General features: G+C 40.2%; 1 long non-coding RNA gene across 3 annotated transcripts in view; it reads left to right on the plus strand.

The window, feature by feature from the left end:
• The window catches only part of LOC123858951 (uncharacterized), a 95,608-nt gene that overhangs the window by 57,925 nt on the left and 11,342 nt on the right, over positions 1 to 26,341 (plus strand). For all 3 annotated transcript variants that reach the window (XR_010410630.1, XR_010410629.1, XR_006794308.3), the window contains 2 exons: positions 22,359 to 22,403; positions 23,143 to 23,262. This is a non-coding gene — a long non-coding RNA (uncharacterized LOC123858951). The remainder of the gene's footprint in view (positions 1 to 22,358; positions 22,404 to 23,142; positions 23,263 to 26,341) is intronic.

The raw sequence follows: 26,341 nt of genomic DNA on the forward strand, positions 1-26,341 counted from the left end.
CTTTGTAGTTTCGTGGGTTTTTTTTTTTAAGATTTTTATTTATTTATTTGTTTATTTATTTGAGAGAGAGAATGAGAGAGAGAGAGTGAGAGAGCATGAGAGAGAGGAGGTTCAGAGGGAGAAGCAGACTCCCCGCCGAGCGGGGAGCCAGATGCGGGACTCGATCCCGGGACTCCAGGATTATGACCTGAGCCGAAGGCAGTCGCCCAACCAACTGAGCCATCCAGGCACCCCGTAGTTTCATGTTATTAAAGAATATTTGTGTATATATATATATATGAAGTACATTTCATATATATGTATTTCACTCTTAAATATTTCAGAAAAAAATTACTGAGATTCATTAATATTTGCTATTTGTGTGAAGAGGGGCAGCTGAAAGGTACATTGGTCAACATCTCCCTATCTAAAGTTTGTTCCCCTGCCCCAGTTACTCTGTTGTCACCCTGTTTGTTGCATTCATAGCACTTACACCAAACTGTTACTGTCTTGCTCATATCTTTGTTTGTTTATCTAGGCACCTCCTAGATGATGGGTAAATCTTCAATGTCATCTGTTCTTTAATGACACTACTGGTTGCAAAGACTTTCATTTCCCACCAGGTCTTTAGATTCTAGGTCTGCAAAATGCTGTATGAGAAGAGAACCGCTCTCCCTTGTTGATCCTTGTGTGCTTCTCAAATCGGCTCCGAAGGGCTAAATTTACGAGAACCTCTCAGCCCCGTCTTCCTCTCAGCTGCCAGCTGACTCCTTCCCTCTCCCTTCCACTGCCTGCTCCCTAAATCAGCCTGGTAGTCCTTGAGTGCCTTTGTTCACTCCATTTCCTCTGGATTCCTCCCCTCCCCCAACCTTTGCCCAGCTCATGTGGAGGAATGATTTGAGCCATAATTTTCCTTTTGATTAGCCAAGTGATCTTGGACAGACCTCTCTGAACCTTAGTTTCTTCATCTGTAAAGTGTAGATATTAAGAGTACCACCGTAGGTGGCGTCTCATAGCAGGACTTCAGTAAATGACAGCCATCATCATCATTGTCGTTTTTATTATTAATGTCTTTCAGGCTTCACCTCTTTGGCTTATCTTCAGTCATTGTTTATCATTCCTGATAATTTGAAAATAACTTCAGAATCATTTGTATGTTTTACTCTTGAATTAGATTTGAGCTCTTTGAAAGGAAATCTTCTACTGTTACTGCTTTACGTACACTGCCCTGTGTGCTGTAGATCTAAAGCAGTGGTTGTCTGCAATGGAATTAATCCACAACTCTTGAAATTGCACCTAAAGAAAGTGTAAAATGTATCTTCTGCTTATTTGTGGATATTCTGCTTTTTTTTTTTTTTAAGATTATTTATTTATTTATTTATTTGAGACAAGAGAGAATGAGAGAGACAGAGAGCACATGAGAGGGGGGAGGGTCAGAGGGAGAAGCAGACCCCCTGCCGAGCAGAGAGCCCAATGCAGGACTCGATCCTGGGACTCCAGGATCATGACCTGAGCTGAAGGCAGTCGCTTAACCAACTGAGCCACCCAGGCGCCCTGGATATTCTTCTTTTGCTGTCTGGATAATATAATTTAGGTGCCTTTTCTATTTGCAGCCTTCTAGAAGCTTTCCCCAATAAAGATAATAAAGGGAGAAACTTTTTACATGTCTACTTTCTGTAAGAATTTTCCCCAATTTTTAAATTATTTAACTATTTTTAATTTCAAATTGTGCTTAGAGTTTCAAGACTTAATGCATGGGGACAATAGATGACCCTATAACCTAGAAACAAGATGGCCTTCAGAGAACTAAACTGGAAGCAGCAAATCTGTAGAGTGGGTGATAGAATTAACCCACCCTAGGAGATGATGTTATATAAAGTAGAAAGGATTAGGAATAGTCAGATTTTTATCAAGGGGCAAGCAGGGTAGAGGAATCTTGAAAGCTGTTACCTAATCAATTATATTACACCCTAACAAAGAAAGAATATGTTCATTAAGAACTGGCAGGAGGTGGTTATATATAAAATCCTAAAGAAAGAAAAAGCCATTAAGTAAGATTTTGGACAGAATTAATCAAATATTCTTTTGGGAGAGATAGTCAAGAGATATACTGAACTGACCACACATGAATTTTTATTTTTTTATTTTATTTTTATTATTCATTTGAGAGAAAGAGCACATGCGCATGAGAGAAGCGACCAGGGCAGAGGAAGAGGGGGAGAGAGAATCTCAAGCAGGCTGCATCTCACCACCCTCAGATCCTAACCTGAGCCGAAATAAAGAGTCTGACGCTTAACCGACTGAGCCACCCAGGCGCCCCCGACCACACAGGAATTATAGACACACTCTGTCGGTGGGTGAGAAGGGCTTTGAAATTTACACGGTCTACACAAACTAACCCCCAAGACCACCCATCTCTCTTGGCTCCCTAAGCAACCTAAGCAACCTTCTGAAGATTTATTCAGCCTCCTAACACCTCTGTCCACTGACAACTGGAATGCTCTCTAGAAAATTACCTTCCTTCATTGGAAATTTGCATTGTGATTTAACCATAAGTTCCTTGCAGGGACAGATCCAGAATTTGTGAGGGACGGATCCAAAATTGTAAACATTTTTTTTTTTTAGAATTAGGGGGGCTCTCTTTGAGAAAAAGAATACAAAATGGCAAATATGAAATTGCTTCCACGGCAGACGAGCACAGGCAAATGGGCCTGAAGCTTTACCTTTGTCAGCATCACAGTGAAGCCATTGAAGTAGGATCAGTGCAGGTGCTGAGAGCCCATCAGCTCTGGGTGTACCATCCTGCAAAGCTGAGGGCCAGACGCATGGAGCCCCTCAAGCAGCAGCCTTCTCACTCTCTCCCACAGACCTTATAATCATCATAATAAAAATTACCACAAAGGAGTCTAATTCCATACTGCTTCTTAAAAAGATTTTGGCACTTTAACTTTTTTTTTTTTAAAGATTTTATTTATTTATTTGAGAGAGAGAGAATGAGAGAGAGAGAGCACGAGAGGGAAGAGGGCAGAGGGAGAAGCAGACCCCCTGCTGAGCAGGGAGCCCGATGCGGGACTCGATCCTGGGACTCCAGGATCATGACCTGAGCCGAAGGCAGTCGCCTAACCAACTGAGCCACCCAGGTGCCCTGGCACTTTAACTTTTTATGACCCTTTCTACCTATATTATCATCCTGTTCAAAGATACAGAACCTCTCTCCCATTTCTTAACTCTTCCCAGATTCTGTCTCGTTTTCTGTATTCCAAATAGATAACAATGTTACATAAAGTACAAAAAGAGAAATCTGTGAAGATATAACAGTGCTCAAAACAAGATTTAAATGTCTATGGGCCAGAAAGAGAAGAAAACTTACAGCAGTAGGCATGATGAAGGTGTGGCCTGACACACTCTAGGTCTGCTAGGAAGCTGGCCAGGCCTGTGGTTCTTATATGGTAACAGAGAGTAAGGATGCCCCATCTGAGGTAGTGGGAGAGTGTTAGATTCACAGCTTTTAAAGCCCTTGGCTGTAGTAGGGCTCATTGTTCTTGAGAAGAGGCTAACAAAATCTGTAGTCTGGAGCCCCAGTTTATATTAAGATGTATACCTAGAGAGCAGGAGGTCACGGGCACAGCCCAGAGACTAGGAATTGAGCCCTGTTCAGTTTGGTCCAAAAGCTATTAGGTGGGATTGAGCAAGGTTGTGCACGGTGCCGGTGCATGAATAGATTCGCGGTGGCCCGGGTGGGGTGTCAGAGCCTCAGCAAGGTGAGGAGTGTGTTCGTATGAAGGAGCTGTCTGGCATGGGGCCTCCACATGGTTGGAGGTAGTTGAGTCAGCCATGGAGGAATCATTACATTGATTGATCAAGTAAGAAAATACTAAGGATAATGGTGTTGGTCTGGAATTGAAGATTGGGGTATGAACTCATGGTTTTCAATGAACGGATGAGAGAGAAAGAAAGAGAGAGGGAGAGATATTCAAATACATATATTCCTAGTTTTGTCCACTGAGAGAGCCTGGGAGCAGTGGCATCCCAAAAGCATTGAGTACATCTAGCATTCAGATCTTAGTTTCTAAGTACTCTTCTTCAGAGGTCCTTGGAGAATTGGTTGACTTCAGTAATGAGGTAGGGAAAATACAAGATGAGCCCAGAACCTCTTTTAGAGCCTGAAATAAAGAAGTGCTCAAGGAATGATGGGAACACAGACACCACCTTGTTGGGGCTCCCACTGGAAAAAGGTGGGGCAATTTGAGCAAGAAAATGAAGCATAGACTATAATGTATTCAATAAAGTAGGAAACCATGAGTTCAAACAGGTATAAAAAAAGTAGTGAATAAGTTAATAGTTTGATGAGGAGTGGTATATAATCTCAAAGCCTCCTCACAAAATATTTATTAAAAGTAATTTCACAGTGCAGAAGCCAAGCAGACAGGAACTTAAACAAGTGATTGAAGTTAATGTCACCAGTAATGGTACAAATACAAATCATGTGTCACTTGAATAGGATAAAATGAGAACGCATCATCGCTTGTGTGGTATTCCTGCCTAAGATGTATAACAGGTACCTAATCATGAAGAAGCATCAGACGAACCCACACTGAAGAACATTATGCAAAATAAATGGCCTGTAAACATTGAAAGTATCATGCTTATGATAGTCAAGGAAAGACCAAGGACTGTTCTGATAGAACGAAACTAAGGAGACATGATAACTAAAGGTGTTGTCTGTTTTGCAAGATCTGGATTTAGGACTGCCTCTTTTTCTTACAAAGTGCATGCTTGGGGATAGTTGGAGGAACTTGAATAGAACCTGAGAATTATGGTAAAGTATCAATATTAATTTCCTGACTTTAGCGGTTATATAGGAGAATGTTTTCATTTATAAGAAATACAAAAGTGTTGGAGAGTAATGGAGCATAATGTCAGCCATTTACTCTGAAATGGGTAAGGAAAAACAGTTTTTTATATTATATGTGTATATTTTCTCTGAGTTTGAGATTGTTTATATGTATATTTATTTATATATTTCATTGCCTTTGTGTGTTTTGTGTTTTGAATATCCATGTCCAGCCAAGTTCCCCCAAAGCAGATTTTAGTGGGACCTGTCAGCTGTAAGCAGTGACCTTGGGATAGGTGGTGACTTTTGCCATGCTACAATGAAAAAAGCTTGTTTTTCCTTTTAGTGATGATGCGTAAACTGCTCAAGAAGCTTGATGGGATGGTTATCTTTGGCAGGTCACCATGCCCCAGTCATACAGAGGCTCAGCACTGCCACCCTAGTTAAAGGCCATTCTACAGGATTTTCTAGAAGCAGGCATGCAAATGATGATATGACAAGGGACACCAGTGACGATTCCTTGCTCTGGAATTTTGTCACAGGCCTTGCAAATCATGTGATCAGAGGCGCTGATGGTTTTAATGACTTAATATCAATCCTACCAGGTCCACTTTTGTTTGGTTTCTCTTTTATTCAATAGATTTTTATTGAGCCCGACTATGTTACAGGTCCTGTAGTAATCTGAAAAATATAAAGGTGAAAAAAAGGCCCTCACACTTTCTACTATGAACAAAAGAGGGGGTCAGGTGAGGAAGCAGATATTTACTATCTAAGAGACGAAGGAGTGGGACACAGAGGGGAAGACACTGTCTCTTAGGAGGGCTTCAGAAAGAAAGGGAGTATGAGCTTAAAGTTAAAGGAGAAGGTTACTTCAAATTTTACCAAGTGTTTAGAAATTTAAGTGATATTTAAATAACTTTTTGGGGGCGCCTGGGTGGCTCAGTTAAGCGTCTGCCTTTGGCTCAGATCATGATCCCAGGGTCCTGGGATCAAGCCCCGCATCGGGCTCCCTGCTGCTCCGCGGGAAGCCTGCTTCTCCCTCTTCCACTCCCCCTGTTTGGGTTCCCTCTCGCTGTGTCTCTCTCTGTCGAATAAATAAATAAAATCTTAAAAAAAAAAAAAAAAAAAAGATAAGTTTAAAATAAATAAATAAATACACACATAAAAATAAAATATATGACTTTTTGTATGTGGACAAAAATACAGAGAAAAAAGGGGGGGTAGGATGGGAAAGAAACAGCAGTTTTAAGGAAAATGCCTCAACAGTGAAAACGTTATGTATGTATCTTCACGTACATTATGCTACAAAGTAAATCTTTTTTTTTTTTTTAAGATTTTATTTATTTATTTGAGAGAGAGAGAATGAGAGACAGAGAGCATGAGAGGGAGGAGGGTCAGAGGGAGAAGCAGACTCCCTGCCAAGCAGGGAGCCCGATGCGGGACTCGATCCCAGGACTCCAGGATCATGACATGAGCCAAAGGCAGTCGCTTAACCAACTGAGCCACCCAGGCGCCCTACAAAGTAAATCTTTTTAAAGTACCTTTTCCCCGGGGCCTGTGTGGCTCATTGGTTGGGCGTCAGACTTGTGGTTTCGTCTCAGGTCATGATCTCAGAGTAGTGAGACGGAGCTGCCTGCATTGGCCTCTGTGCTTGGGATTCTCTGTCCCTTTCCCTCTGCATCCCCCAGCCCGCCCTGCACCACCGGCATGTGCGTGCTCTCTCCCTAAAATAAAATAAAATTTAAAAGCACATTTTTCAAGAGGTAAAGAAGTAGATAAAATAGTGAATTGTCATGAAACAAATAGATGTATTTTTTTTGAGCTTTATCCTGTGTTCTCAGGTCCCTTTTAGCTCTAATAGTTCTCCACAGGATTCTCATTCCCAGTAGCTCTGTCACCTCCCACTCCACTTCAGAGGTGATAGTCAATGCCACTCTGAAGAATCCAGGCACTTGACTCATTTCTAAACTTTCTTTTCGGTTTCAAATCTCCTAAAGCTGTAACTCAGCTGTCAGCCTGTGGAAGTGGATCCTTCAGCACCCTTGCAACTTCCCCAGTGACTTCCTAAGGACTTAGCCGTTCTATAACTGATGTCTTCTGTGCCTGATCACTTGGGAATCCAGTGGACTAGGGGCCTCTTGGACCCTCCAGTAGTTGAACTGTCCTTTTTAGTTTTACCAGGAACATTCTGGACTTCATCACTTCCTTCCGTTCTGGCCTGATATTTGAAAGCCGCAGTAGAGTTACTAAGGGCCAGATGTCCAGTGCTTTTCTAAAAATCAAGACGCTGTGAACCAGTGATGTGAAAACAGTCATAATCTGTAATAGTTCCCAGCTACACAGCATGGTACTCCTCATTTTTAGTGTGGTGAATATAATAAATGTAGGTAAGCGTTGTATTTATCATTTTATCTTTTTTTTTTTTTTTAACATTTGCTTTAGAATTGTACTTCAGGGCGCCTGGGTGGCTCAGTCGTTAAGGTCTGCCTTCGGCTCAGGTCATGATCCCAGGGTCCTGGGATCGAGTCCCACATCGGGCTCCCTGCTCTGTGGGAAGCCTGCTTCTCCCTCTCCCACTCCCCCTCCCCCTGCTTGTGTTCCTGCTCTCGCTATGTCTCTCTCTCTTAAAAAAATAAATGAAAAAATCTTTAGAATTGTACTTCACTTTCTTTGAATTGTTTCCTATCTTTTGGGGCCAGGATCTTGTTTAGATCTTAAATTATTATTCATGGCTCTGAAGACATTTCTGGATAAAAGTCATTTTATCTCACCAGAGAAAAACACTGTCCTCTCCACATGGAAACAATAGCAGAGTAGACCTTTGGTATTCAGAAATTTAACATTTCTTGTAAAAGTACCTCAGAGGTCTGTGCAGAAAGCATATAATTTTGAAGGAATGGAGCTTAATCTCAGGCACAGGGTGGGAAGAAGACACATGTAATGAGAAGAAGGTGTGGCATGTGTGAGATGGTGCGTTTCTGGGATGCCTGGGGAAATAGGAAGAAAACCTGACCCTGCCATCTTCCTTATCCCTTTGTCATTCAAAGTAAAGATGGAGAGGGGTGAGGTCCTGAGGACAGTGCCAGGTTTGTAGATATTTGGGTTGGTGAGGGTAGGGACAGCAGGAAGGCTTGGCACCAGATTCCACTCACAAGGAGATAGGGAGAGGGATGAGGTGCCCAGTCTCCACTCATAATTTGGCTTTGTTCTTGTTTTTGTATCATTGAGGCCAAGAGAACTAAAGAATATTAATAAATTTTTAAGTATACATTATTGAAATTAACATCATTGTTATATATTATCATGGTTTTTACAAATTTGGGGACTTGGGGTGCCTGGGTGGCTCAGTCATTAAGTGGCTGCCTTCAGCTTGGGTCATGATCCCAGGGTCCTGGGATCAAGTCCCACATCGGGCTCCCTGCTCTGCGGGAAGCCTGCTTCTCCCTCTCCCACTCCCCCTGCTTGTGTTCCCTCTCTCACTGTGTCTCTCTCTGTCAAATAAATAAATAAAATCTTTAAAACAACAACAACAACAAATTTGGGGATTTGGGAAGCTCTCTGGGAAAATTCCTTTCAAAAGTCAAAGGTGTAGACTCTAGGTCCACATCAAACCCATTTATCTTCCTGTCCATTGCCACTCTCCCCAGCAACCCACATGGCCCAAGCCATCATTATCTTCATGGTAATCACCTCATAATCGGTCTCCCTGCATCCACTCTAACAGCTCCTGGCCTCAATTCCAGTCCATTCTCTTCAGAGATCTGTTTTTTAATTGAAATTTTCATTGAGATAATTGTAGATTCACATGCAGTTGGAAGAAATAATACAAAGAGATCCTGTAAACCTTTTGCCCAGTTTCACCAAATGGTATACCTTGCAAAATTATAGTATAGTATTACAACCAGGATATTGACATTGATACAATCCTCCAAACTTATTCAGATTTCCCCAGTTTTACTCATATTCACTTTGTGTATGTGTGTTTGTATGTGTGTGTAGTTCTATATAATTTCATCTTGTATGTATCCACCATCACAGTCAAGATCGAGAAGAGTTCCATCACGAGGATCCCTCTTGTTGCCCTTTTATTAAACACACCCACCTCCCCCCTTCCCTCCATCCTCCTTCCCTAACTCTAGGCAACCACTAATTTGCCCTTTATTCCTAAAATTTTTTCATTTCAAGAATATTACATATAGAGAATCATATAACATGTAACCTTTTGGCTTTTTTTACTCAACATAATTCTCTGGATATTCATCCAAGTTTTTGTGTGTGTCAATAATTTATTCCTCTTTGGGACGCCTGGGTGGCTCAGTCGGTTAAGCATCTGCCTTTGGCTCAGGTCATGATCCCAGGGTCCTGGGATCGAGTCCCGCATCAGGCTCCCTGCTCCGCGGGGAGCCTGCTTCTCCCTCTGCCTCTGTCTCTCTCTCTGTCTCTCATGAATAAATAAATAAAATATTTTAAAAAATAATAATAATAATAATTTATTCCTCTTCACTGTTGAGTAGTATTCCATGGTATGTTGGATGTACCCCAGTTTGTTTAACCAATCATCCATTGAAAGACATCTGAGCTGTTTCCAGTTTGGGGCTATTACAGATGAAGCTGCTATGAACATTCATGCATAGGTTTTATGTGAGCATAAGTTTTCATTTCTTTGGGATAAATGCCCAAGACTAAAATTGCTATCATATGGTTGCAGGTATCATTTTTTAAGAAGCTGCCAAACTGTTTTCCAGAGTGGTTATACCATTGTACATACCCTTCAACCATGTATGAGTGATCCAGTTTCTCCACATCCTCATCAGCATTTAGTGTTGTCACTAGTATTTTAGCCATTGTATAGTAACAGATGTGTAGTAACACTAACACCTCCTTGTGTTTTTTTTTTTTTTTCATTTTTAAAGATTTTTATTTGTTTATTTGACAGAGAGAAACACAGCAAGAGAGGGAACACAAGAAGGGGGAGTGAGAGAGGGAGAAGCAGGCTTCCCGTGGAGCAGGGAGCCCAATGCGGGGCTCGATCCCAGGACCCTGGGACCATGGCCTGAGCCAAAGGCAGACGCTTAACGACTGAGCCACCCAGGGCCCCCCTCCTTGTGGTTTTAATTTACATTTCCCTGATGGTTAATGATTTTGAACATCTTCTAAGTTCTTTTTTTTTTTTTTTTTTTTTTTTTTAAAGATTTTATTTATTTATTCATGAGAGACAGAGAGAGAGGCAGAGGGAGAAGCAAGCTCCCAAGGAGCAGGGAGCCCGATGTGGGACTCGATCCCAAGACCCTGGGATCATGACCTGAGCCGAAGGCAGACGCTTAACCATCTGAGCCACCCAGGCGCCCCTTCTAAGTTCTTATGGGAGGTAGTCAGCCTCTACGCACTGTCCCAGCCTCTATTCCAACAGTTCCACCTGTACTTTCTAGGTGGCAGGACATCAGGACATGAGGCTGGAGGCTCTGGATTATGTGAGCTTTGTGTGTCAAGTGCTAAAGGAGCTTTGAAGGGTCTAGGGAACCTCATGATCAGATTTGTATTTTTGATTGACTGCATTGGCAGCACTGTGGAGGACAGACAGGAAAACTGTGAGCCAGGAGGCTATTACCGAGGGCAGCATAAACTCAGGCAATGGCAGGGGAGAGAGGAAGAGGAAGTAATTTTGACTGATGTAGGGTAATGTGTTTCAATAGCACTCAGTGGCATTGAGCGTCAGAAAATTGAAAATGTTGAGACACCCAAGATACTTTTGCTATAGGCTTGTGTTGGAAATTATGATCACCATGGATCACTTTGCATCCTTAGTTCAATGCTATGGATGAACAATAAAGCTGGAAAATATGGATACTATAATCCTATAAGATCTAGGGAGACCCTAATACAAGACTAATTTTTCAATGGAAACAGCATTAAAATGAACTATAGAATTCTGCTCCTTGGGCAACTGGGGTAATCTCAATTCAACCCCCTCATTTTGTTGTGGCCAGAAAAGTTCACTAATTTGTCCAAGATAACCCAATTAGATAGAAACTTAGACTTGTAAGTATTTTGTCCTCTTAAAAGGGAGGATGTGAGTGTGTGTTTTGAAAGTCTTAAGTTTAATGCAAGGGGCAGGAGGTGGGGGTTTGTGTAAACCTCATACATATCTTCTCTAGCAATTCCATTACCTCCCGTGTGCTTAGTGCGCAGGACATGGTAGCATGAGAGTTCATTGGCATTGACATGACCCACAGTTTTACTGGGCAAACAATATGTGAAAAGTGGCCAGAACACACATGGGCCGCTGTTTGGCATTCATCAGGAAGAAGAACCACCAGAGGATTCACGGAAGTCTAGAACCCCTCAGAAAGCCTGAAGCTAACTGGAAACTTGGAGATGCTCCAAGGCCACCAGGCAAAGAGCTGTTAGGAATAAAGCTGTTCTTTTTGGCAAAGAATACACAGTATCTTATAAAGTCTCAGTGGCAGGGATGCCAACAGCAACTGGACTCTCCAGTAGTTCCGTTCAGCTGGGAAGTACAGTGAATACACAGAATCCAAAATGATGTCTATAGGTTGGGATGATCAGTTACACTTAATATATTAGCATTGATTAAGTCATTTAAAAAAAAACCACACTACGAATAACAACAGCAAAACCAAAAAACTGTGCAAGGACAGATGAGAAAGATGTGGTCAACTGGAATCATATGTAAAAAAGACTGAGGAGTTTTGATTATCTCAGTATGAGTCAGCCATGTACAGTGAGGGTGCTGAAAGTTAATATGGATTTGAGCTACATTCAGAGTGTTCTGGTATTCAGGATTCAGGAATTGACAGTTCTTTCCCACAGTATGTTGAGAAAAGGGGGATTCTATGTTTAAGTTACAAACATGGCTAACATTTACTAAATGCTTACTGTCTATCAGGTTATGGGCTAAATGCCTCACATGATACTCTGACTCCACACAACAAGCCTTGGGTCATGTCCTGTTACTGCCTCCGTCCCACCCAGTGTGTGTGGGTAAGGACATCCTCCCTCCACGGAGTTGGACCTGTGATCGGGCTCGGGGCAGGTCCAGGTCTGTCTGACCAAACTCTTAGCTGGGAACAGATTCCTGAAAGCTCACTATTGAAAAACAGCGGGCCAGTATTCAGCCATACCACCCTGAATGCTTAGATCGCGTCTGAAAAACAGTGGGCCTGAAGGTTGGGAGGATCTAGGAAATCTAACACATGAGAAACGGCTGGAAGAACAAACACTGTTCAATAAGAAAAAGAGAAATAGTTGAAGCACTTGAGTCAGAAGAGGAGTGCAATCATGCAGCACGGCCCCGGGAGACAGAATAGAAGTAGTGAGGTAAAAGAACAGGGAGGTGAATTGTTCAATTTAAAGAGAAATTTTCTATATAAAATAATTATGGGTGTCTAAAAATGGAGCGGCTGCCTTCTGAGGCACTGAGTACCCACCTCTTCAGGGCCTCCAGCAGGAAGCAAATGACCATCTAATGGGAAGAGACCCCTGGACCCTCAATACAAAAGTAGTTGAGGGTCTGGATTTGCTCTTCTCCGCGGCCTTCACAGAACATCATTTTTTTAAACAGTGAAAATATGTCTACCTGACAATATTCTGTGATCTGGCAGTTTATCCAGTGAAGAGAAAAGCTCAGGTCAGCTCTTCAACAGCAGGAAATACTAGTAATAGTTGAGTATAGGAAAAGTCAGTGATGGCAGAGAAAAATGGAGAGCAAAGAATAATTTCTTTTCAGAAGAAAACAGGAAGTTAACACCCGAGTTATAGCATCGAAACGAAGATCTTGTATCTCCATTGTTGCTTTGATAAAAATGCCTTGATAAAAATATAATAAATGTATGACATTGTAAAATAGTTTCTTGAAAGCAAATTTAAATAAGGGACTTCTCCCAGCTTCTTTTAAAAAGATTTAGCAGATGGGGTGCCTGGGTGTCTCAGTCGTTAGGCGTCTGCCTTCGGCTCAGGTCATGATCCCAGGGTCCTGGGATCGAGCCCCGCGTCGGTCTCCCTGCTCCGTGGGGAGCCTGCTTCTCCCTCTCCCACTCCCCCTGCTTGTGTTCCCTCTCTCGCTGGGTCTCTCTCTGTCAAATAAATAAATAAAATCTTTAAAAAAAAAAAAAAGATTTAGCAGAGCCTTCATTTAATGATATATTAGGATAACAATATCACGTACATTCTACGGGTGGCCTTTGGCTCTCTTTGCCTTAATAATCCCAGAACAAACAAAAACCTCATGACTAGCGGTAATATTTCCACTTCTCAGCAAACTTTCTTGAAAGAGTAGATATTGATAAGAAGAGCACTTAACCATTTTACTGCCCATTGTAAATTAACCAAAGTAAATTAACAATTAAAACTCAGAATTATTCATGGCAAGGTTGGCAAGCATTCTTTTTTCAGTGGTGGGGTTCTTTTTTCATTATCCTAGAAGTCTGATGGCAGACAGGTAATATTATTTTAACTATCAGTGTAAACTAATAATGAAATTAATCACTCTTGAGTATTCTTTTGTGTATGTTCATTTAGAAGTAAGAACAATTCTGTTAGTTATACAGTTTTTCATAATTCCAAGTTTGGGCTCAAAACAAGGATAACCTTGCAGTCAAATATGAGAAGAGTGAGAATCTGATTTGTAATTAGCCATCTCAAAAATTTTCTAAGGATAAAATTTCATAGTTCAACACACTCAGAGATTGCTTGTATAAACTCAAACAAAAACTAAAGAATATTTTGCCAAGGGGCACCTGGGTGGGTCAGTCAGTTAAGCGTCTGCCTTTGGCTCTTGTCATGATCCTAGGGTCCTGGGATTGAGCCCCATGTCGGGTTCCATACTTAGCACAGAGTCTGCCTGGGATTCTCTCCCCCCCTCTCCCTCTGCTCCTCCCCCTGCTCATAATCTCTCTCTCTCTCTCTCTGAAGTAAATAAATAACATCTTAAAAAGAAACAAAAGACATGTCTACAGATTCTTTGAAATTCCTCCCTTCAAGAGGTGGAGCTTATTCTTCCACTAAGTGTGGGCTAATATTGGATATCCACTTTCTTTTTGGGTGAAGAGCATTCACAGGACTAGATTGGGAGCACAGTAGTGAATAGAGACCAGTCACTGGCCTCATGAAACTAGCTCACTGTTGGATAGAGAACACATGCTAATTGTGGGATGGTATTAGTACAGCAAAGGATAAAATCATCCTTACAGTAGAGGAGAAGTTCAGGGTGCGATGCTAGACACAAGGGGTTCCCAACCCAGACTGCAAGTCAGGAGAAGTTTGCTGGAGGTGTTTACATGTGCTATCTATATGGGTACATATTCTTACTCTTAATTTCTGATCCAGACCTATCTTGATTCCATGTTGCCTCCTTGACTCTTCCACTTCAGTGTTTCATGAGCATCTCAAACTTAACATGTTCAAAAAAGTCTTTTGATTCTAGGCCTGCTTTTCACCCAAGCTTCCCTTTTCATAAAGTGGCCCGCTTAGGACTTTTGGTCAAGAACTTAGAGACATCCTGTATTCCTTCCTTTCCAGAACATCCACATTCAAATCATTGGCAGGTCCCGCCAGTCCCTGCTGTAAAATGTAACAGATCTACTCAGCAGTCTTCCCTTCCTCTGCCACCACTCTAGTCTGGTTCCATTCTTTTTGTTAGACCTCTGCAATCTCTTCCTTACTGGCTTCTGTTATTGTATGCTCAACGCCCCACCCTCCACAAAGCAGGCAGGGATATCTGCTTAATTGGCAAAGGATTGTCATTTCTCTTTGGATAGAATCCAGACTCCATCCCAGGGTCCAAGGCTGTGAACCTCAGCTCATGCCACTCTTCCTCTGATCATCTTGCCCCAGCTGCGCAGACTTTTTTCAAGTCCTTGATAGTTTACTCTCTCCTACCTACAATTTTCAGTTTCCCTATTCTCAAAGGAGCCGCAGTGGCACAGCCTCCAGACACTGTGTCTATCTCAGTTAACTGTTTATTTCCTTCACACCATTTATTTTCTTTAAAGATTTATTTATTTATTTTAGAGAGAGAGTGTGTGTGAGCAGGGCGAGGGGCAGAGGGAGAGAGAAAATCTCCAGCAGACTCCCCCACTGAGCATGGAGCCTGACACAGGGCTCAATCCCACGACCTTGAGATCACGACTTGAGCTGAAATCAAGAGTCCCACGCTCAACGGACTGAAACACCCAGGCACCCCTCCTTCACACCATTTAGAGAAACTTGTAAATGCCTGTATTTGTTTGTTGGGTTGTTTTTATCTGTCTCTCCTACTAGAGAGGTAAGCAGGACTCATTGCTGAAGGTCATATTGAGAAGAGACTTGATCCCAAGAGAAATGCAGAACCAGTGAAAATTTTTAAACAAGGGAGAGAATGAAGAATGAAATTATACTTGCAGTAGCTCTGGGGCAGAACAATTTGAAGAGTGAAGAAGTTTGGAGGGTAGCAAGAGAGGGGAGCCCCGTCAGGGTACTATCGGAGAGGTAGATGGGTTTAAGAGATACTTAGCATATTGCAGACTTAGTGATTTTATGTAGAGAGAAAGGGAGAAGGAAAAAGCCAGATGATACCCAGGTTTCTGGTTTGGGCAACTGAGTAGATAGATGATGTTGCCTTTGCTGCCATGGGGACACAGAATGAGGAGCACTCTTAGGGGTCAGGACAGAGTCTTCTTGGGATATACTGAGAGTGAGGACAGAGGTGAGAGTGGAGGAGGTAGCCCACTGAGAGTCAAAATCCCCCCCCCCAACATATCTGGCTTAGAGATATAGATGCTTATTCTATACATATCTTTTAAAATATATAAACTAATATTTTTATTAATTGTTACATCAATAAATGGTAGCCAAAAGAGTATTATGCCAAGAATATTAATACTTATCTAAGTTAATTGGGGATGTAAGAAAGCATAGTGGTTAAGAGGTGTGCCCTGTTGTCAAAGTCAGTAAGAGTCCCAGCTCTGCCCTACTTAGCCATGTACCCTATGAAAGTTGCTCTACCTTTTGGGGTATCAGTTTCTTTATCTGTCAAATGCTATTCTTCTACCTACTCATGGTGTTGTGCAGAATAAATGCAACAGTCTGCAAGATGCTTAGCACTTGCAAAGTGCTCCATAATGTTAATTATCATCAATATCACCATTATCCTTTACTTCAAAAATAGCTTCCTATACTTTATTTATATGAGAGAAAGAAACTACTAGCCTACTCCACTATCTAAGGGTTATTAATTGCCTTTAAAGGTGATTCCAGCTCAAATACATAACATTATGTCATAGAGGGCTAATTCAACTCAGTTATATTTTTTCTGATAATACTTTTTGATAAAACTTTACTTGGAATTGGAACTACAGACATTCTGACTAAATTTACACAGATGTCCACAAAAGGCTACAACTATTTTACAAGCCAAAATCACCCTCCAAGTAGGATATTTGAATGAGCTGATGTTTCTAGCTTTAAGTATGCAAACTTCAGTAACAGCTGAGACACAATCAAGAGTGAAAAATGTAGTAGTAGAAAGATTAGACACCTGTTTGACCGTGACAGTGTTCAAAGGCTTCTTTCTAATAGATTTGTGGTACTACATGAATGGGGGAAATGACCTGCATTAGATGACATGACTACCCAATTGGAATATTTTGCACCAAAGCAAATAAGCCTTACAAACATTTGTGGAGGCAGCAGATGATACTCATTCTGAGAAAAACTTCCCATTTTGTAGCTTTGTGCTATTGGAACACTCTATGAGTTATAATTAACTACTAATGTTCTTCTTAGTTCTTTACTCACTCTATGTGGTATTCTACTCATCCGCACTTTTTTTCCTGGATATTCTACTCTAGATATAAACTATACTTTTCTTCTCCTGGGCAAAAAATAAAAAATAAAGCAGATAGCAGGAAGGAGTGTGTATTTTATTAAGAAGACATGTAACCTTTGACGAGTAATTTTCTTATCAATTTTGTCCCTAACATTTTTCTGACACTTGTAGAAATTTGAAGGTTCATATATATGACTGTCAAGAAATAGTTAAAAGTTCTTCTCCATTTGTTTAGGCAAGAAGAGTGGCTATCCAGTAAGTGGCAGCAAACAGCTTCTAGATCCATCTCTTCTGATTTCCTTACTCTCAGATTCTTATGAATGAAGCAGAATCATTGATTGAGCAAATGGAAATAAACTTGAAAGTAGAGGATGCACATTTATGACTCTCCTAAGAAGCAAATAGGAATCTGTCACTGCCTCTCCTCCAAGAAGTTTTTCAGGGCAATAGAGTGTACTGATGCATGAGCACTCAAAAGACACCATAAGGCATTTTCTGCATGACTTAATTCTTTTTCAGACATAAATAACAGACTCTGATGATTGACTGTGATCCGTTTAAATTCGCAACACTGCATTGCCAACATTTAGGAACTGCAGACTACTTGTTTAAAGGATAATGAAAAGTGAAAAACGCTATATGATTGTCATGGTCACTCTGTGTCCAAGATTTTTCAGAACAGTCCCAATTGCAAAGATTCTATCTTGTTATCCTTTAATTACACTCTTTTTTTTTTTTTATCAGACTGTGCATTCAGGTTTGGAAAATATGTTTTTAAAAGTCCACTCTTATATTTAGGTACATTCAGTATTTTCCAGGATCAAAGAACTTGTTTTTAAATATATTACATAAATTTTTGGGCGCCTGGGTGGCTCAGTTGGTTAAGCGACTGCCTTCGGCTCAGGTCATGATCCTGGAGTCCCTGGATCGAGTCCCGCATCGGGCTCCCTGCTTGGCAGGGAGTCTGCTTCTCCCTCTGACCCTCCCCCCTCTCATGTGCTCTCTCTCATTCTCTCTCTCTCAAATAAATAAATAAAATCTTTTTTTAAAAATAAAAAATAAAAAATAAATAAATATATTACATAAATTTTTAAAAATTATCTCAAGAAAAGTAAATTCCTAAAATTATGGGAAAGCAGCCTGAATAGCTTAGCTTTTCCTACTTATTCTATATAAACTGACTTGCACAAAATTTCTCCATTCCATTCATCCTTTTTCTGCCCCAAAGGCTGAGGGCTTACCACGATGACGTGGTTTATACACTGAAGAGGTCGAAGGTGCCAGATGATGGGCTGGAATGTTTATCCCCTACCAAAACCAAGGCAAGGGCAAGATCCAGAGGCATTTTAGAGTGATTATGTGAAGTTTCATCCTTATTTAGTTAAACAAAAATATAATGCTCACCATGGTAAAATGGAAAGACCAGGGGTTTTATAGTCATACAATTCAGGGTTTGAATTCCTGTTCTATAGCTTACTACTTATGAACTATATTCAAAGTAACTCTGAGGGCGCCTGGGTGGCTCAGTTGGTTAAGTGACTGCCTTCAGCTCAGGTCATGATCCTGGAGTCCCGGGATCGAGTCCCGCATCGGGCTCCCTGCTCGGCAGGGAGTCTGCTTCTCTCTCTGACCCTCCTCCCTCTCATGCTCTCTGTCTCTCATTCTCTCTGTCTCAAATAAATAAATAAAATCTTTAAAAAAAAAAAAAGTAACTCTGAGACTCGGTTTTGACATCTATAATATGGGGACAATACTAAGCTCATACAATTTTTCAAAGAGAAGTTTATCTAAAGCTTTAGTACCTGGCTCGTAGTAGGCTCTGATTGTTAACTCATTTGTTTAGAAAATAATTATAAGTGGAAGAAGTACAACACAAAAGAGAATATTGAAGTAATAAGGCAACTTTTGCGCCTACATAGTATGTTATAATTGGAAAAGTATGAGATTTAGTGGCCAACCAGTCTTCATCAAATTTCCCAACCAACTGAGCATTATTTTTCTTTTCTGCAAAAATAAGCATGATTATACTGCCTCATGGAGCTATTTTAGTACAGTTAGGCTCAATGTGTGTATATAAAAGATCTTAGTTCCCTGTTTCTTCCTTCTCTTTTAAAGATTTTTTTTTTTTAAAGATTTTATTTATTTTTTAGAGAGCGAGCGAGCGAGAAACAGCATGAGAGGGGAGAGGGTCAGAGGGAGAAGCAGGCTCCCCACTGAGCGGGGAGCCCGATGTGGGACTCGATCCCAGGACCCTGGGATCATGACCTGAGCCGAAGGCAGACGCTTAACCATCTGAGCCACCCAGGCGCCCCTTCCTTCTCTTTTAATACTCTTTTTATAGCATATTCTCTGCCCACTCCTTTTTGGACAGAGATTAACATATAATTTAGTATCACTCTCATAATGCTTGAAGAATAAGAGAGGAAACCAAACTTGGACCAATTTATGTTCTTGCTTATATTTCCAGTGGGAGAAACATATTTCTATTGACAATAACATATCTATATTACCTGTGGGTCTACAGTCCTAGGCAGATGAACTGAGGACTGTAATGTGAATGAGTCAAAGATGCCCACACGAGCTCAGTAAAAAGATACAGCTGTTCTGATTTGCTGATTGCAGCTCATTCATTCAACTTATATTTATTAACTGCCTACTAGGTATGGGCATTGTACTAAGTGCTAGTCATGCAACTATGAGTAGAACAGTCCTCTCCAAGAAAGGCCTATTAGACAAATTATTATAGCAATGTGATATGTAGTATAATCCATTTATTTATTTAAGAAGCATTTGTTGAGTTCCTTTGGAATACTGGGCACCCTTCTAGTGCCTTGGATACAACAGGAAAGAAGAGAGATCCAGTCCTTGACTCCACCAAGTTTATAATTTATTGGGGAAGACAGACGATTACTCAAGTGGTAACAAAAAGTACTGATAGGGGAAGTATGGAGATCTATGAGTGATCTTGAAGGGGACTTAAGCTAGTGTATAATCAAGCAAACCTCCTGAAGGAAGTGATGTTTAAGCTGAGAACTGAAAGACAGGTAGCAGTTAGGCAGGTAAGAGATAGCTGCTGATCTGATCCAAAGAGGGCATGGATTGAGGAGAGCAACAGAAATGCAGAATGACTTAACGCAAAGGGGATATGGAGAGGAAGTTGCCTACAGATCAGTTTTAAATAATTGAATGAGACCTGTATTCTTCTTGTTATCTTTAATGGTGCTATAAGCAAACAATGTTCTTAAGCAGACAGTGGGACAAAGTGGTTGAAATCTGGGCTGCACACGGTTTTTCCAGACAACAATACGGATTGGGATGCATAGCGTTAATTACGAAAGTACTGGGCAGCGCATCCCACAGGTTGATAGCTATGGTGTCACCAGACAGGATGCAGTGTTCACTGAGGTGTAGGTGGACAATACTTATATAAACTCTGCATTTGTCAGGAGGCCCTGGGAGCTCTAACAGACCTACACGTTTGCAGATATAATAAGGTTAGACCCCTCCAGAGGACCATCACACAGAAACCTAGAAGGACACATATATTTTCAAAATTAATTTTTAGGTCAGAGCAAGAGGTAATGGGCGTGGCCTAAAGTGTTGCTATGGCCGGAATTCCCTGTGTCTGTTTTGAGAACATCATCCAACCCTTCCAACCCAGCTCCTTCAATAATTAATTATATTCCTGTGAGAGACTGAAAATTCCAGTGAATGTGTACGGCTACTTCCAGCCTAGAGAGGTTGGTTTACTTAGTGACAGGATTTATTGGGTTTTTAAACGTTTTCCTTTTTGTGATTTTCCTGACCCAGAAATATGCTTTTTATTTCAGCAGCTCTCAAAAACAGCTGAATAAATGACAGTTTCCAAACAATCACCGTTAACTGTAAATCCAAATGTTATGTTTCCTCAGTTATGCTAAGATCCTTCAGTTTGTTTTCCTTCTATCAGCAATGAAGTATAATCCACCACCAGAATGATGATTAAAGACATTCTACCAGAAATATTTACTCCGTTCTGTGGCAAACCCTTGTCATCTCCAACTTAAGTTGAACAGCGCTTGCTTAAGTGTCATTGTGCTGCTTCATGAAATAGAGGCATCTGGAATTTATTTTCTTATTCGCTTTCTAATTATAGCTTAATTATCAACCACACATTATAAAATGGTTATTCTTAGTATCTTTTGCCATTACAAAACATACTAGAAGTATTCGTTTCAAAATAATATTGTTTTTACTTTTCTGAGGGGTAAATGTCACACTTGTTTTTATATAATTTTTCTATGTATACTCAACTGTATAATTTGTAAAGTTCTATTTTCCAAAATTATCTCCCTGCCCCAACATCCCCCCACCTCAATAAAAAGTCTCACCCTCTCAGAGGCAGTGTTTCTGCTACATGGCAGACCTTGGTCATGACCTTTAGAACTAGAAATGACCTTAGAGATCATTAGTTCAATGGTTGTCAACTTTGCAGCATATGATAATCTCTTTGGGGTGCCTATTTTAAGAGCAGATTTGGGGACTCCAGTCCCAGAAATTCTTTTTTAGCAGCTCTAGGGATAGAGCCCAGGAATGTACATTTTTTTAAAAACACCCCAAGTAGTTTCGAGCCCATAGACCACACATTTAAAAACCTTAATTACTCTAAACTCTTTTTTTTTTTTTTTAAAGATTATTCATTTATTTATTTGACAAAGAGAGAGACAGTGAGAGAGGGAACACAAGCAGGGGGAGTGGGGGAAGGAGAAGCAGGCCTCCCACTGAGCAGGGAGCCTGATGTGGGGCTCAATCCCAGGACGCTGGGATCATGACCTGAGCCAAAGGCAGATGCTTAATGACTGAGCCACCCAGGCACCCTCTAAACTCTATTTAAGAATTATTTATTTATTTGAGAGAGAGAGAGAGAGTACACATGAGCAGGAGAAGAGGGGGAGCAGCAGAGGGAGAGGGAGAAGCAGACTCCCCACTGAGCAGGGAGCCTGACGTGGCTTGATCCCAGGACCCCAGGATCATGACCTGAGCCAAAGGCAGGTGTTTAACCAACTGAGCCACCCAGGCATCCATACTCTAAACTCTTCTATAGGTAAGGATGCTGAGGGTAGAAGGTATGGCGTGCCCATGATCTTTGGTGATCTGATTAATGTAATTGTCATCAAAGTGTTTCCGCAGCTCTTCTTGACATCCTTCTACTTATATTCTAAAACAACAGGAATTGGAACATGGTGTCTTCTTATGAAAAGCTTCTATTCTTGAGGGGTGAGGATGGGGTTGGAAATTTTTGAAAGAATGCTATTGCTCTACAAAGTGATCAAATGTTGGCATCATCAAAAAGCAACAACCATAGCTCAGTTGGTTAAGCATCTGCCTTCAGCTCAGGTCATGATCCCAGCAGAGTCCTGGGATCGAGCCCCGCATCAGGCTCCCTGCTCTGCGGGGAGTCTGCTGCTCTCTCTCTCAAATAAATACATAAAATCTTTTTTTAAAAAAAAAGCAACAACCATAAAAGTATAATGTATAATGTTTCCATGTGGCCCTTTAACAATATTTGTGGACAGAGGGTAGACACTGCATGAATGAATGAGTACATGGTGAATAAATGAATGAGTGAGCCAATGAATCCTGCCCCAAAACAGGATGGGAAAAGTTCAGGTAGAGTGATGACTATCTCAGAGTACCTGAAAAGTCCCCATTTTGGTCACTAATAGTCAAAACTTCTGTCAGGTGGCAGGAGGAGAATTCATCTCTAGAAAAGGAGAAGCTTCTATGGTGAGTACAATTCTATTATTTTACTCATTTCTTTTTTATTCCTTGTAAATAGTTGAAAAGTACTTGCAGATTTCAATAGTTTAGGTATAGTATTGGGTTATAATTTACAAGATTTTATTTAGGTTATGTTTAGAAAAGAGTTTCTCTTCCTTTTTTTTCTTCTTTGGGAGGTAGAGAAGGTATCAGTGTGGGAGGTTTTCACTCTTTAACTAGTTGACTTTTGCTGATGAAGAGTTACTTAAGTTTGTTTGGCTTTTTGATCTATCATGTTATTCATCTGTAGTTTTGCTTCTAGTCAAAATGGAAAGCAATTGTAGTTTGTCTTCCTTTAATGCTGGGAGATGACAGGAAGCTGGGTTTTATTTGTTTTTCTCTTTGAAGTGATACAGCTGAGTGAGCAGACGTAAGTGTTTCATTTTAACCAGAAATTTTGCTTAGCCTCATAGAAATAGCTCCTTCATTGAGAACTGGTGGGCCTGCTGGGCTTGGCTTCTGAAAAATTATCAGAGGAGAAGATGGAAAGGTAATGTGTGGTTCCAGAAAATTCTGGAGGAAGCACACCAGTGACCAGAAATCCAGTTTGATTACATATTTATAAAACAAAGCAGACCTAACCAGACCATGTTCTGTGAGCCATATGGGCTCAAGGCCTCCTCCCTCTTGTCTTTAATCCTAATTTACATTCCCTACAACCATAAATGAAAGAGACGACACTAACAAAAATAAAATAACTCCTCAGAGACATTGTGAAGACTGCTCCAGGACACACCATCTCCATTAAAAGCCACAGCCTCTATGTGGGACAAGGACAGCATGGAGCAGAAGAGAGGGAGCTGGTACAGAAGGGAGAGTACAGGCGGTAACTTACCACAAATCTGCATTTTTATGTAAAATCTTCATGTTTTTTTTGTTGTTGTTGACTCTTTTTTCCCCCCCTTAAGGCTCCTGGACTGCAACTAAAGCTACATTTCTTTTTTTTTTTATTTTTTAAAGATTTTATTAATTTATTTGACAGAGAGAGACACAGCAAGAGGGAACACAAGGAGGGGGAGTGGGAGAGGGAGAAGCAAGCTTCCCGCTGAGCAGGGAGCCTGATGCAGGGCTCGATCCCAGGACCCTGGGATCATGACCTAAGTCGAAGGCAGATGCTTAACAACTGAGCCACCCAGGCGCCCTAAAACTACATTTCTAAAGCCAAACCATTTGCCTTCTGGAGTCTAGAGTCTACTCTATTTTGTAAAAAAATGAAATTCTGGGTCTCTTCCGGAGTTCCATATCAGCCTATAGAATACACTTATGAAAATAATTCTGATACAGGAATTGTACTTTTTAATTTTCTATGGAACAAAATAAGATATAGAAGGGATCTCTTGGAGATAGAGTGGTGGAGGGAGGGTAAGCAAAGTCCTCATGCGTGTGTTATCCTAAGCTTAACAACAAAGGGCCTCAAACATTTCCATTGATGATATTGATATAAAAAATGGCTATTAGGACAGATACCTTCTTTCTGCATATAAAGCACCTTAGTAACCTTCTTTAAATGCAGTCTTTAAGGCACTCTCCTACTTGTTGCCTGTCAATAGTTGCCTGTCTATAGCTCCCTGTTGCTTTTCAGAGCTAAATCTGACCTCCTTAGCACAGTGTTCAAGGCCCTGTATATGTAAGTATCTTTCCAGTCTCATCTTTGCTGTTCTTATTTATTTGCACTTATCTAATTGAGCCAATACTTATGCATAATGAAATGCACAAAACTTAAGTGTACAAAGAGTTCTGAAAAATGTATATACCTGTGTAACCAACCTCCCTGTCAAAATGTAGAATATTCCATCACCCCACAAGTTTCCCTTATGTTGCCTTCTGGTTGATGCCCACTCCACATTTTCTGATTTCCATCTCCATAGATTAGTTTTGCCTCTTCTTACACTTCCTGTCACTTGTACCTGACTTCCGTTTTCTTCCGTGTATCAATAGTTTCATTTTTTTAAGTTGCTGAGAAGTAAATAACATGTTGTATAAATGTATCACAATTTATTTATCCTTTCTTCTTTAGATGGGCATTGGAGTTGTTTCCATGTTTTGGCTCTCGTGGATACAGCTACTAGGGGCATTCTTATGCAAGTCTTTTAGCGGACATTTGTTTTTACTTCTCTTGGATAAACACCTAGGAGTAGAATTTCTGGGTTTCTTTTATAAGGAATTACCAAATAGTTTTTCAAAATGTTTGTACCATTTTAATGCCCATCCACAACGTGTGAGATTTCCAGTTATTCTACATCCTCATGGGTACTTGGTGCTGTCAGTTTTTTAAATTTTAGTTACCCTACAGGATACAATGGGATCTGTTTGTGGTTTTATTTTGCCTTTCTCTGATGACTAATAATGTTGAACATCTTCATTTGCTTAATGGTTTGTAATCTTCTTCTGTGAAATGCCTGTTCAAGTCTTGAGTGTTTATAGGGTTGTCTTATTGATTTGTAATTCTTTATATGTTCTGGATACAAGACTTTTGTTAGTCTTTAGTTGGTTGCCTTTTCATTTACTAATGGCATTTTATAATGAGCAAAATTTCAAAATTTAAATTTTTTATAAAGTTAATCCATTTACTTTTATGTTTAGTGCTTTCTTGGTACTTTTTCTTAAAAAATCTGCCTACTAAAGTTTGTAAAAATATTCTATATTTTCTTCTGGAAACGCTATAGTTTCAGCTTTTACATTTAGGTTGAAGATTCATCTTGAATTTCAATATATAGTGTGATATAGGGACCATAGTCCAATTTTTTAAAACATATTTATTCAGTTATCCCCAGCATCATTTGTTGAGAAGGTATTATTTTCCCATTGAAAAAGTACATTTATAAAAATCTTTAGACCATGTAAGTTTGGGTCGATTTCTGGACTCTATTCTGTTTCACTGATCTGTCTATGCCAATACCACACTGCCTTGATTACTGCTGTATATTGTCTCCTTATATTAAGTCTTGAAATACAATTGTGGAGTCCTCCAACATTGTTCTTTTTTTTTTTTTTTTTTAAGATTTTATTTATTCATTTGAGACACAGAGATACAGAGAGAGAGAGAGCATGAGCAGGGAGAGAGGCAGAGGGAGAGGGAGAAGCAGGCTCCCCGCTGAGCCAGGAGCCCGATGTGGGACTCGATCCCAGGACCCTGGGATCATGACCTGAGCCGAAGGCAGACGCTTAACCATCTGAGCCACCCAGGCGCCCCCCAAAATTGTTCTTTACTTCCAAGATTATTTTGGCTATTTTAGATCTTTTGCATATCCACTTAAATTGTAGAACAAACCTGTCAATTTTACAATAAAGCCTTTTGGGATTGTGACTGGGAATGCATAGGTTTTATAGATCAGTTTGGGGAGAATTGGCATTTTTAACCATATTGAGTCATTTAATTCAATAATAAAATTTGTCTTTCTATGTATTTAGTTCTTTAACTTCTCTCAGCAATGTTTTATAGTTTTCATTGTACGAGTCTTATTCATAGTTTGTTAAATTTATCCTTAAGTATTTGATATACTTTGATGCTATTATATAAGTTAATGCTACTATAAATAAAATTTCAAATACTTTCAATTTCTAATTATCCACATAGTGCATAGAAACACACAATTGATTTTTGTATATTGACCATGTATCCTACAAACTTAATTTATTTATTAGTTCTAGTAGCTTTTGGTAAACTCGTTAGGATTTTCTATGTGCATGATTATGTTATATATGAATAAAGATAGTTTTTTTTCTTTCATTTCTCTCTATATGTCTTTTATTTCTTTTTCTTGTATTATTTCACTGACTAGGATGTCTCATGTAATGTTGAATAAAAGTGGTAAGACTGAACATCCTTCTTTGTTCTCCATCTTAAGGGGAAAGAATTCAGTGTTTCAGTAATTATAATAGTAACTAAAGATACCCTTGATCAG

The sequence above is a fragment of the Mirounga angustirostris genome, unplaced genomic scaffold (assembly GCF_029215605.1).
Source record: "Mirounga angustirostris isolate CCGP_5_RB_7025 unplaced genomic scaffold, mMirAng1.0.hap1 SCAF_4, whole genome shotgun sequence".
In the NCBI taxonomy this organism is placed as follows: Eukaryota; Metazoa; Chordata; class Mammalia; order Carnivora; family Phocidae; genus Mirounga; species Mirounga angustirostris.